The 14,066-nt window shown below is 47.0% G+C and overlaps 1 protein-coding gene across 1 annotated transcript in view; it reads right to left on the bottom strand.

Annotated features, from left to right (window-relative positions):
- PIK3R5 (phosphoinositide-3-kinase regulatory subunit 5) overlaps window positions 1–12,936 on the bottom strand; it is a 122,027-nt gene extending 109,091 nt beyond the window's left edge. Inside the window, exon 1 of the mRNA XM_082271460.1 lies at window positions 12,799–12,936. The gene's annotated coding sequence lies outside the window, so the exon portion shown is untranslated. The remainder of the gene's footprint in view (window positions 1–12,798) is intronic.
- Window positions 12,937–14,066: the final 1,130 nt, after the last annotated feature.

Raw genomic sequence — 14,066 nt, forward strand, 5'->3', positions numbered from 1 at the left:
GGGGTTCCTTCAGCAATGATCAAATTATGACTGTCTGATATATAACTGCTGAAACCAGATATCTCTTCAACCATGTGGTCTGCGAGGGGACATTCTTCCCACTGACCACCAATGTAAGGAGCATTCTTCCCACTGACCACCAATGTAAGGAACATTCTTCCCACTGACCACCAATGTAAGGAGCATTCTTCCCACTGACCACCAATGTAAGGGACATTCTTCCCACTGACCACCAATGTAAGGGACATTCTTCCCACTGACCACCAATGTAAGGGACATTCTTCCCACTGACCACCAATGTAAGGAACATTCTTCCCAATTTTTGTTTATTAAAAGTCTTGCAATCAATAATCATAAAATCAATATACATAAATAAATATATACATATTTACATGAAAATGGAAAAAAATACATAGCAAGTTCTGCTCTCAAATAAAGAATGGCTTTACAGCAAAAACAAAACTCACATCATGAAACTGTCATTACCGGAGAAAATAATCTTAGTAGGACTCACACCACCACACCAGACATCCAACCTGCGAGGTCAAGAAACAAAACCACCCCCATTATGCATGCAGCCCTTCTTCAAAAAGAAGATATTAACCAACAAAAGCTAAGGGCGTGAAAGAAATAGCATAGGAAAAGAGCTCCTCACCCAGAGATGGACAGTTCACCAAAAGCAGGTCTGATATTCCTCCACGCCCTTATCCAGACCGCTCGAGGCTCCCTGCCCTTCTCAAGACCCCGAATCTTCCCAACCTCACCCAGAATATCGTACACCACCACCTCAACAGGGAGGACTTTCTTCCGCAGGGTAATCTGGCACCGTGCATTCCACGTGAAGTAACGGACAACTATACTAACTAGAAAAAGTGTATCCAAATCAAAATCCCAGCGAGTCGGGAATGCCCCGTACACCCACTCCGCATAACTCATGCGATAGAGAAAGGGGAGGCCTAGAGCCCTCCCCACCCTTTTATACACCTCTATGTTAAAGGGACACTGGAGCAAAAAGTGGTCCATAGATTCCACTTTACCAACACACTCCGCTCTAGGACAAACCCGATCATCCACAGGGCGATGCTTCAGGTTCCCTCTCACATAGAGCCTTCCATGGAAAGCGAGCCAGGCTTGATCCCTAAACTTCAAAGGGATTCTTCCTAAGTTAATTAAACGCAACCCCTCCCTCATTACGGGGCCTGGGCAATCCCTTAAGGTCAGTGATACACTGAAAGCAGAGCCCAAAATCCTCTTCTCCAGAAGCTTTCTGGGGAGGGACTTGATATCCCCCACTGTCACCTGCCACTGCCTAAGTATTTTCAGACACGGGGCAACATAAGCCGGAAGCTTGCCATGTCGGACTCTCAGACTTTTCACTGGCCCGCCATCTTCCCAGCATCGCAGAAAAGGCCTAAACCAAGATTGAAAAATACCCACCCATCCCGGCGGGGTCTCTGCTAACATATTACCAAGATTATACTTTAAAAAGAGCAGAGAAAAGAAAACTATAGGGTTGACCATTCCTAGACCACCCTCCCGCCTGGACAGGTAAGTTACATTGCGTTTGATCAGGTTCAGCCTATTTCCCCATAACAGTTGGAAAAAGCAGCTGTACACCCTTGCATAGAGAGATTCCGGCAAGATACAGACAAAGCTGACATATAAAAAGATTGGGATCAGGTAAGTTTTAATCAAGTCAACCCTTTCCCTCAAGGAAAGTTTCCATTTCTTCCAGCTTGCCACCTTGGCATTGGCATTCAACAACCTGCTTTCCCAATTTCGATGACCATAGTCACCAGGACCAAATTTGATGCCCAACACTTTAATTTCCTGCTGGGGCTCTGGGAAGGCATCCGGAAGTTCGAAGCTTTCACCCTCCTCACCCATCCAGAAAACTTCACTCTTTTCATGATTGATTTTAGAGCCAGAAGCCTCTGTGTACTGCTCTATCACAGAGACCACCTCCTGCGCCTCCTCCATCCCAGAGATAATAACAGACACATCATCAGCATAGGCCACGACCTTCAAAGGTGGCACACCAGCAATGCCCAAAGGCACCCCACACAACGATCCACTCTCTAACCTTCTTATGAAGGGGTCGATTGCGAATACATATAGCAGGGGGCTCAAAGGACACCCCTGGCGCACACCAGAGCCAACCTCAAAAGGCCGTCCAACCCAACCATTAACAAGTGGGAAGCTCTCAGCCCCTTTATATAATGTTTTCAGCCAATCAATAAACCTCCCCTGCAGGCCGTATCTACCAAGTAGCAAATACAGGTACTCATGATTGACTCGATCAAAAGCCTTCGCCTGATCCAATGCCAGCAAGTACTTTCTCCATCCAGCAGCCCTGCATCGCTCCAAAGCCTCCCGGACAGCTAAAATTGCTGAAAAAGTACTTCTGCCCTGGACCGAGCAGTGCTGATGATTGGACAACAAATCGCCTGCTACTGACGACAAGCGCCAAAAAAGAATCTTCGCCAAGATCTTTCTATCAACGTTGAGAAGACTGATGGGGCGCCAGTTCTCAATTATTGAGGGGTCTTTACCTTTTGACAGAAGAATCACAGCGGATTGCCTCATGGAGGGAGGGAGAGAACCCTCTTCTAAACAGCTGTTATAAACCTCCGCTAAAAAGGGAGCCAGAATGGACTTAAAACACTTGTAAAATTCAGCTGTCAACCCATCTGGCCCAGGCGATTTTTTGGTAGCCAGCTTCTCTATAGCACGAACTACCTCATCCGCTGAAATTGGTTCTGTCAAATCCATCAAAGGCAATGTATCATTTCCCAATCCTGGAGTAGAATCCAGAAAGCTTTCCATCCTGTCCCGACTAAGGTCCTTTCTTCCCAGAAGGTCTGCGTAATATGACCTGAAGATCTCCAGGATCCCTGATCTGGACTTAACCAGGGAACCCGTACTATCCCTCAGACCTATGACCGTCTTAACTGCTATGCCTTGCTTACAGTTCTGGTAAGGATCAGGCGAGTGATATTTCCCGTAATCTCTCTCCAGAACCAAGGAGGCATGCCGGTCGTATTGACACTTCCTAAGAAGAAGCTTTACCTCCGAGATCTCCCCTGGATCTCCTCCATACGAGACAAGACGATCAAGCTTCCTCCGCAAATGCTGGTAGACAATATACATACCAAGCTGCTTCTTCTTACTTATGGCCTTGAAAAGTCCAATCGCCCTTTGTTTCACAAGCTCCCACCACTCTGACTTACTGCTGCAAAAGTCCAGAATAGAAACCTGTGCCTGAAAAAAATCCTCAAAGGATTGTCTTACCTCTACATCTTCCAGGAGAGCCGAATTCAGTTTCCAGGTACCCCTTCCCCTGGGTGGAGTGTCCGAGGCATTCAGAGTCACAGACAGCATACAGTGGTCAGAGAACTCCACCGCCCTCAACTCAGGAGCCGAGAAAGCAGAGTTCTCCTTTAAAAAAAACCTATCTATCCTACTCTGACTATTCCCTCTCTGAAATGTGAATCCTGTGCTGCCAGGGCAGTGCTTAATGTGCACATCTACCAGGCCTGCTTGTCTAACCATATCTCTAAGAAAAACGCTATCATAACCCAGCCTGTCTATGGAGACCCTCCTGTCTTCAGGCCTAATTATGGTGTTAAAGTCACCTCCAAAGACAACCTGCTGGGATGTAAAAAGGAAGGGCTTGATCTTTGTGAAGAGGCATTTCCTGTCCCATTTTGACTGCGGTCCATAGATATTGATGAGGCGCAGGTCCTGCCCCCTAACAGAGACGTCTAAGACCATGCATCTCCCCATTTCTACCTCAATTATCCGCCGGCACGTTACCATATCGGTTTTAAAAAGAACCGCAACTCCGCTGCAAGGCTCAGCCGCAAGAGACCAAAAGGAGGGACCGCATCTCCACTCCCTTTTTGCTAGATGGACATCGGCCAAAGTATTGAGCCAGGTCTCTTGCAAAAATAAAATCTCAGCATCAAACTCACTGAGCAAAAATAAGGCAATATCACGAGCTCTTGCAGATTTCACGCTGGCGACATTAATGGTCGCCACCTTTATCAGAGCGGGCACTGCCATCAGGATGATTGGGGTAGTCGTTTCTTAACCTCCACCACACTCTCATCACCCGAAGCAGCTCTCTTTACACTATGTGACTCCCCCTCATCCATAGATGATAAAGAAGTAGATAAATCGGATACTAACTCCTCCCCTGATAAAACCGAAAATGTGTTGCCAAGAGGAACCCCTCCTGGCTCTAACTGTAAGGAAGAAATGACCGCCTTACTGGTCTTCCTCTTCTTCTTTTTCTTCCTCTTTGTCCTCTCCCACCCCTCATCATCCGAATCCTCCACAACAGAGGGTGAGACATGGGACATGGACACCCCTCCCTCAACCCCATCGACCCCACCACCATCCAGCACCCCTGCACCCTCTTGGCCGCGTTTGCGGTGTCGAGAGACAGGGACTGGAGGTGGAGTAGGCCGAGGGGGAAGATCCACTATACCCGCCCCCCCAGCAGCTTCCGCTAGTCTGGAGGATCTACGCACAGTAGATGTAGGAACAACAGGAGGGACAGACTCAGGGACCACATCACTAGGGGAAACAAAATCTGACACAACAGACACAGGAAGGACAGACTCAGGGACCACCTCACTAGGGGAAACAGAATCTGACACAACAGACACAGGAGGGGCAACAACAATTTCCTCTCTAACTTCAGCTGCTTCATCTTCTTTATCAAGCCTCTGCAGCTCAGTCTCCAATCCTGGCAAGTTATGCAGTGCCTCTGGGCACTGGCTATATGGATGACCCAGCTGCTGGCACAAATTGCACCGAATCTGGGTGCATTCTCTGGCCAAATGGCCTAAATCCTGGCACAGTGAGCACTTCTTGTGGGTGCAGGACGATGCAAAGTGGCCTTTATCACCACATTTATTACATACCTTAGGCTGACCTTGGTAGAAAATGGTCAGCCTATCCCTACCCAGAAAGGCTGAGCAGGGAAGGTGCTGAACTACATCGCCCAGCACCCCCAATTTTAGTGACACTGTCCAGGCCCCTGTCCATATCCCATGCTCATCAAGGACCTTCCGCAGTGGAGTGAGGACCTCGCCATATCGGCGTAGCCATACTAATAAATCAGCCTCTGGTATGGATTCGTTACGCACCAAGATGGTCACCGACTTTATCAGAGGCTGTCTTGAAATCACCTTTGGCACCAAACCACTCCACTGCTGAAGGCCCTTGCACCTCCTAAATCTCTCCCAAAAGAGATCCAAACTCTCAGGTTTCACAAACGACAAATCAAATTCATAACTTCCCACCGGGCAAATCAAAGCAAAAATGTCACAGGCTTTAAACCCCATTTCCAAGACCAACTCGGCCACTCTCCCCCTTACTGGCGGCGTTCCATCGCCCTCCCACCGTAACTGAACCACATTCCTCCTCCTATACCCACTAACCAACCCCCCAACAAACCTCCTTGAATTGCGATTACTAACCAAATCCCCACCACCCACCCTGGTGCGACTCCCCAAAGCTGAAGCATAGCTTCCAACATTCCTCCCAGCAGAAAATCCATCAGTTTGTTTTGAAACATCCGACACAGACATAACAGATAACGATTGTACAGATCCGGGATTGATCTGCACAATCGATAAATCTTTCCTCTGCTGAGCAGGGGGAGAAATGTCATTTCTATTTTTCCCAGCAATATTATCCCCTTCACCACCACCCACCACATTCATTGCTTTATGATTATTGTCATTTTTAATACTTGCTGGGATATTTGTTGTCTTCACAGCAGAATCCATAGTTGGTGCTGCACTGGTAAGAGTTTCAGCTGTCATCTTCTCTTCCACTGGGACAGGGTTTTCAGCTGTGGAAATGGAATTCTGTTCTAGCACAGCAGCAGGTAAAACACTGCAGGTAACTTCCATGGCTGCTTCCATTCCAAAAACAGCAGCATGCTGATCCCCTCCCCCACCAGCAATCAGCCCTGAAACACTGGGAAGCTCTGGTGAAAGTGAAACAGACTCCTTGGAGCTGGCAGCCATTTTGCTTTCAGAGGGACTACTGGTCTCAGCCAGACCAGCAAAATCCATGTCTGGGGTGTCAGATGCAGGTCCATCCACATTCACCTGATGGTCCGGGGATTTCACGGTCAGGGATTTTCCCTGCATGTCTGTACTGGTTGTGTTCACAGCAGAATCTCCAATAGATAGCTGGCAAAGCTCCTTCTCACCTGGGACACCATCCACAACAGCAGGTGGGGCAGACATGTTGGATGGCAGCATGGTATACTGGGATTTCTCCACCATTACTGGCTTTGCTGGTTTGTATCTCCTCTGCCCATCCACAGGGATTTCTGATGGATCATCAGTGAATGCAAACTTATCTGCTCTCAGGGGGGACTCCATCTCCTGGATAAATGTCAGGGATCCATGCCCACTCTCAACCCCCTGGCTGGTTGCCGCTGGCGATTCCCAGTTCTGGCATGGGGGGAGAGGTGCAGAGGCAGATGGAGCCTGGTCATCCATTAACTGAGGCTGCTGATCCACAGATGCTGATGCTTGGCTGGCAAATCTCCTCTCATTATCAAATTTTTCTTTAAACACTCCGCTTCTATCTTTCAACTTTTCCAGTAATAAAGATTGTTTCTTTACCTTATCTTCCAATTCCTGTAGCTCAGGCTTCATGGCTGTGCGATTTTTACTCCAGGCCTGGCAGTATTTGGCTCTGAAGGATTTATGTTCAGCCTTCAAAACTTTAAGCTTTTCTTCAGCTCTTCCAATCGCCCTAAAACGATTGATAACCTTCTGGCTGAAGACATCCGCATTCTCACCGGGGCCTGGACCCACAGACAGGTCCTCCACCTCCTCCTCACTAGGCCCCGTGTCATCAGGGGGATCCCTCCCAGGGCCTCCCCCAGGATCAGGCATTGTTCCTGGGCCAAGCTAGCAAGCAAGGCCCAGGCTTGAAAAGGGCTGGTTCTCTGAGAGAGCTCTTTGGGTGTGTCCTCCTCCTTCTTCCCACTGACCACCAATGTAAGGGACATTCTTCCCACTGACCACCAATGTAAGGGACATTCTTCCCACTGACCACCAATGTAAGGGACATTCTTCCCACTGACCCCCAATGTAAGGAACATTCTTCCCACTGACCACCAATGTAAGGGACATTCCTCCCACTGACCACCAATGTAAAGAGCATTCTTCCCACTGACCTCCAATGTAAGGAGCATTCTTCCCGCTGACCACCAATGTAAGGAACATTCTTCCCACTGACTACCAATGTAAGGGACATTCTTCCCACTGACCACCAATGTAAGGAGCATTCTTCCCGCTGACCACCAATGTAAGGGACATTCTTCCCACTGACCACCAATGTAAGGGACATTCTTCCCACTGACCACCAATGGAAGGGACATTCTTCTCACTGACCACCAATGTAAGGGACATTCTTCCCACTGACCTCCAATGTAAGGGACATTCTTCCCACTGACCACCAATGTAAGGGACATTCTTCCCACTGACCACCAATGTAAGGGACATTCTTCCCACTGATCACCAATGTAAGGGACATTCTTCCCACTGACCACCAATGTAAGGGACATTCTTCCCACTGACCACCAATGTAAGGGACATTCTTCCCACTGACCACCAATGTAAGGGACATTCTTCCCACTGACCTCCAATGTAAGGGACATTCTTCCCACTGACCACCAATGTAAGGAACATTCTTCCCACTGATCACCAATGTAAGGAACATTCTTGGTGGAGAAATTAGAAGCAATATTGGGGAATTCTCTTTTGTGCCAGAGATGCTAAACATGGGAAAACACAAATTGACCTTTGTAATTGAAAGGTGTAAGAGTCCATCCCATAAGGGGGAGCAGGGAGGTTGTTGATGGAAGAATAAAGAAGAATTTATTTCGGCAACACTCATTGGACATTGCAGAAGAGGAAATAAGGACTGTGGTTGTCCGAGGTTCCATAAAAGAAGACCGTATTGTTTGACTGTTTTTATGCTGGACGTAGGATGTCACCTGACCGCTAGGAACCCGTTTATTCTTTCTAAACCTGCCGCAGTTTTCTCTTCCTTTCTTGATGTTCCAGGCTCACTCCAATAGTTAAAATGTTTCTAAGGCCGAAAACAATTTTCAAATGGAATAAGGAAGGGTTAGACCCCCTGTCAGTTTGCTTTTTCTGAGTGTCTCCCCATTGTGGAGATTCACCCTCTCTTATTGTCCTGGTGACCATTCCCACCAAAGTAGAAAGTAAGGAAAACCGGTCCAGTGTCTAAAAATGCATTTCCTGATCGGTTTTCATCTACATTCTACTTTTTGGAAAACTAAAAGAAAACGTTTTGGCTTTAGAGATACTTTGTCTGTTTTTTTGTGTTTTTAAATCTGAGGTTTTCTTTTTTTGCTATTGGTATAAAATCTTTTGTTTGAAAAAAAAAAAAAAAAAGATTTAAATCGGAGTTCCCCAATAAGATGGAATCAACAGTTTTATGAGAGGGAGCAGAGCAGGAGCTGATTGCTTTCAGACTCTCTGTCTGTGATTGAAACTCTGTGGGGGGAGGAGTCACTTCTTCTTTGATTCATTAACTGTTTGTTTAAATTTCAGAGCTTGCAGCAAAGTGATGACCACCCCTGATCAGCAAGCTTGGAGCTGGTTGGTGGCCTGACTGTTTTGCTTAACAGCAACGTAGTAAAATGAGGCTGGATGGAATGAAATATCTTTTTTGTCAGATTACGCAGCAAGCCAGCGCAAAGATCAATGATAATACGCAACGCCACAGACACAGCAACCAATCCGAATTCATTGTGGACTCCTTGGACAGGAGAGATCTGGTAACACCACGCCTGTCGTTACATTGCCGTATTAGACCAATGATAGTTTATAAACGGTTACGCAACAAGCCAGAGCAAGGATCAATAATGTGTAACGCCACACACACACAGCAGCCAATCAGAATTCAGTTTACTGCGGCCAGGTCAGTGAAAAATAACTTCTGGCTGCACCTTTCATGTACCGTAATTTACCCAGCATGTGCTCCATTCTGCCCGGAGATCCCCATCTGCTTCCCTGCCAGAACCGCGTATCACATAAACTATGTTACATTACAGACAATAAACTCTCACAGGAAAGAATCAAGATGGGCGGTTATCGGTGATATTTGTAGACTTCCTCTGGATCCACATTGTTAGAATCTTTATACAAAACGTTGACTTTTTTTTACAATCATTCTACCATTAAAGCTAATTCTGTGAACCAAACAGAAAAATAGATGTTAGTCGCCCAGACTGTAAAGGGGTGTTAGTCCTCAGCCCACCACTGTGAGCTTGTCCCGACTCCAGACTTCAATGCATGGTAAAATGTATATCCCATAAGCCGCGCATCCGCGCAGACCTGCTGTAGTATGGAATGTAGCTATGTAGTTGGAGACCAGGTCATGCCCCCAATGCATTTTGCTCCACCCCTTGGAGCTTACTGGGGTCTGTGCCAATGTGATTGGGACCAGGCTAGGCCCCCAGTAAGCTCCATGGGGTGGAACGAAACGCATTGGGGCGTGGCCTGGTTGGAGGCAAAATACCATACTTCAGCGGGTCTGCGTGGATGTGTGGCTTATGGGATATCCATTTTGTCATGCATATGAATTAATTCTGGTACACTTAGTTTATTGTGAAGCTCTACAGCAGGGGGCTCCAAACTTTTCAGTTTGAGCCCCCTGCTGATGGGCCACATCATATATTTTACAAATAATTGCGGGACAAAAAAATTCCCCTCAGTCCCCCCTTTAATCATGGTTTGCATTAGAGCCCCCCCTTACATCAAGGTCCCCATCAGACACCCCCCCTTACATTAGGGTCCCCATCAGACCCCCCCTTCCTTACATTAGGGTCCCCATCAGACCCCCCCCTTACATCAGGGTCCCCATCAGACCCCCCCCTTACATCAGAGTCCCCATCAGACCCCCCCCCTTACATCAGGGTCCCCATCAGACACCCCCCCTTACATCAGGGTCCCCATCAGACACCCCCCGCTTACATCAGGGTCCCCATCAGACGCCCCCCCTTACATCAGGGTCCCCATCAGACGCCCCCCCTTACATCAGGGTCCCCATCAGACACCCCCCCTACATCAGGGTCCCCATCAGACACCCCCCTTGCATCAAGGTCCTCATCAGATTACCTCTTTACAGCAGGGTCCCCATCAGCTTCACCCCGCCCCCCCTTACAACAGGGTATTTACCAGACCCCCCCCCCCTTACATCAGGGTCACCATCAGACACCCCCCCCTTACATCAGGGTCCCCATCAGATTACCCCTTTACAGCAGGGTCCCCATCAGAAACCCTCCTTGTATCAGGGTACTCCTCAGATCCCCCCCCTTACAGCAGGGTCCCCATCAGAGTCCCTCCTTATATCAGGGTACCCATCAGGTACCCCCCTTACATCAGGGTCCCCATCAGACACCCCCCCCTTACATCCAGGGTCCCCATCAGATTACCCCTTTACAGAAGGGTCCCCATCAGAGTCCCTCCTTACATCAGGGTACTCAGAATCCCATACTAATTTTTGCACGTTTTGTGGAAGCACATAAAATTGGACCATTTTACGCCCTGCACCAGTGTGACAGCGACGTGTTTCTTTGGTGAAGTTGGAGCTGCTTAGTTTCCGAAAATGTACATTTTTCAAATAAATGAATGAAGAGGACAAATCTTCCGCCCCCAGGAGTTACATTGTCATACTTTTGTAGCCATTAATCAGTAATTCCTGCTTCACCCACAGCATAGAGGAGGGCAGGGAGTTTGACCTTCGCTGGCCATACATGAGGAGATTTTCCAATAAATGAATGTAGGAGAATTCTCATCGGTGCGTTTCAGGACTCGATGAATGCGGTTCAAATGTACTTGAGAACTTCAATGGCTTTTAACATTCAATTACAGAATGAATGTCATTTCCCGAAAAAAAATCCACATACACTGTTAGAGAAAAATCTCCATCCTGACCCTTCAAATTCTCACCTCACTGTGACCCAAAATGAACGTCAATCTGACTCCACTAATGATTAGAAAATTGCACGAACGTTCATAAATCAACATTTTTTAGTATTAGTGTACAACCAGCGTAAAGCAGAACTAAAGTCTCAGAAACAGCGAGAAGGCAAACAATTTATTGCAGAAGAGACCCGCAATGGGGGGTCATTTACTAAAACTGGAGCACACAGAATCTGGTGCAGCTCTGCAATCAGCTTCCAGGTTTTTTTGAACAAACTGAAGTTAGAATCTGATTGGCTGCTAAGCACAGCTGCCCAGTTTTAGTAAATCTCCCCCAATGTCTCTTCAGCAGTAAAATAAATCCTCCTGCCTGCTCGCTGTCTGCGCATGCGCTGCTCAGTTTACATTCCAGTACAGATCCTTTGTTGGGATGACCGAACTCCTGCGCAAGGGGTGACGACATCCTGCGCTAACCAATCAAGACGGCCGCAGCCCGGCACCCAGAAGAAGCCAGGTAGGCAATGCCAGGGCCAGGTGAGGTAAGTATTGCTGACTTCCGCTTTAAGTTGTTCCTTTTATTGGATATCTTGTTAATAAAGATGCAAATTTTCAGGATCCCCGGGTCCCAAAATACCTTTAAATTAGTTAATTGTATTTATAGCCAGATTGTCACAGCGTCTACTTCTTATATTTTTATCAATTCACCAAAACACAAAAAAAATTGCAAACAAATTTACATCTTTACTTGATCTTTTCTAAAAACTCTAAAATTAAATCTTACCTAAGGATCCCCTTCTATAAAATTAAATCTTACCTTGGGATCCCCTTCTATAAAATTAAATCTTACCTAGGGATCCCCTTCTATAAAATGTAATCTTACCTAAGGATCCCCTTCTATAAAATTAAATCTTACCTAAGGATCCCCTTCTATAAAACTAAATCTTACCTATGGATCCCCTTCTATAAAGTTAAATCTTACCTAAGGATCCCCTTCTATAAAATTAAATCTTGCCTAAGGATCCCCTTCTATAAATTTAAATCTTACCTATGTATCCCCTTCTATAAAATTAAATCTTGCCTAGGGATCCCCTTCTATAAAATTAAATCTTACCTATGGATCCCCTTCTATAAAAGTAAATCTTGCCTAAGGATCCCCTTCTATAAAAGTAAATCTTACCTATGTATCCCCTTCTATAAAATTAAATCTTACCTATGGATCCCCTTCTATAAAATTAAATCTTACCTAAGGATCCCCTTCTATAAAATTAAATCTTACCTATGGATCCCCTTCTATAAAAGTAAATCTTGCCTAAGGATCCCCTTTTATAAAAGTAAATCTTGTCTAAGGATCCCCTTCTATGCAATGTAAGGAAGGGGGCTGGGGAGGAATGTTTACTGTACATATGTTGTGCTGGCAGATCTCATTATCAGTTTAGACTGGATCTACACACACGAGATCTCAAGGCTTGGGTAGTACATTGCATGGAAATGTATTTTTAGTCCAATCTGCCCCTAAATGGGCAAATGCAAGCTCTTCTGAACAAAACAAGCTGAATATAGAGTGAGTCCCATGTATAATCCTGCTACAAAGAAACCACTAGAAAGGTAAATATATATTTTGAATGTATTTTAAGGTTTGCTGTGTGAATGGGAAAGGCATAACCATCCTTTTGGTGGAAATTCACTTTAAACACCAAACCTTCTGCATTCATTGATGGCTGATAAAGTACAAGCCTCTACTACTGATACGAAGAGGAGTAAGGATTTGTGACACCCCCCCCCCCCCCCCCCCGCAGCTCCTTACCTTCCACGTGTTGTCACTGCTGTTCTCCCATCACCTGCAGGGGGCAGGAATCGGGTCTAAGGGGGTCCTTACAGGTAGCTGGTCCTCCTTGGAGCCGGCACACACATCTCACAGAAGGAGGCTGCTGTCTTGGCAGTGACACATTTACAAGTGACAGGAGGGAGGGGACACAGAGCACTTCACATCCTCTTACAGAGGGGAGGGCAGCCACAGCACATGAAACCTCAGCCCGCTCCGCCCGGACATTCATTTCATGTTCCTCCGATTTGTAAAATTTATCTCCTACGTCTGATATTGGAATTCCCTGTGTGTGCAATGTTTTCTGAGCACACAAATATTGTCTGCGCTACTTCTCTCCTGAGGCTGCTGTGAGCTGCACTGTGCATGACCAGCAGATGCAGTCGGAGTAGAGCGAATCCGACGTATGTGCGACGTATGTGCGACGTATGTGAGACGTATGTGCGACGTATGTGAGACGTATGTGCGACGTATGTGCGACGTATGTGAGACGTATGTGAGACGTATGTGCGACGTATGTGAGACGTATGTGCGACGTATGTGAGACGTATGTGCGACGTATGTGAGACGTATGTGCGACGTATGTGAGACGTATGTGAGACGTATGTGCGACGTATGTGCGACGTATGTGCGACGTATGTGAGACGTATGTGCGACGTATGTGCGACGTATGTGAGACGTATGTGCGACGTATGTGAGACGTATGTGCGACGTATGTGAGACGTATGTGCGACGTATGTGCGACGTATGTGAGACGTATGTGAGACGTATGTGCGACGTATGTGAGACGAATGTGCGATGTATGTGAGATGTATGTGCGATATATGTGTGACGTATGTGAGACGAATGTGCGATGTATGTGAGACGTATGTGCGACGTATGTGAGAGCTTCACAAGCCTACAGATCAAACAAGGCAACGAGGAAGATTCTTGGCTTTTTAGCTGAGATCAAGTATACAGCCGTGGCCAAAAGTTTTGAGAATGACAAATATATTAATTGTCACAAAGTCTGCTGCATATACTCCAGGGCCGTCTTACCGCATGGGTACGCTGGGCGGTTCCCTGGAGGCCCCACTTGCCCGGGGGGCCCTACCTGTCCAGCGACCTAGCCAAGCATGTCCCGACTCCCTTGTGCATCCCGCCGCCTAACTTGGCAGGTGGCAAGCGCCTGTCGGCCCTGCGCTGCTGTCAGGCCTCTTGGACCATGGAGGGGGAGCCCACAACTGCAGGAATGGCTGTACTCCTCCACA

This window comes from Pelophylax lessonae, assembly GCF_965119305.1.
Source record: "Pelophylax lessonae genome assembly, chromosome: 11".
NCBI classification, from domain to species: domain Eukaryota; kingdom Metazoa; phylum Chordata; class Amphibia; order Anura; family Ranidae; genus Pelophylax; species Pelophylax lessonae.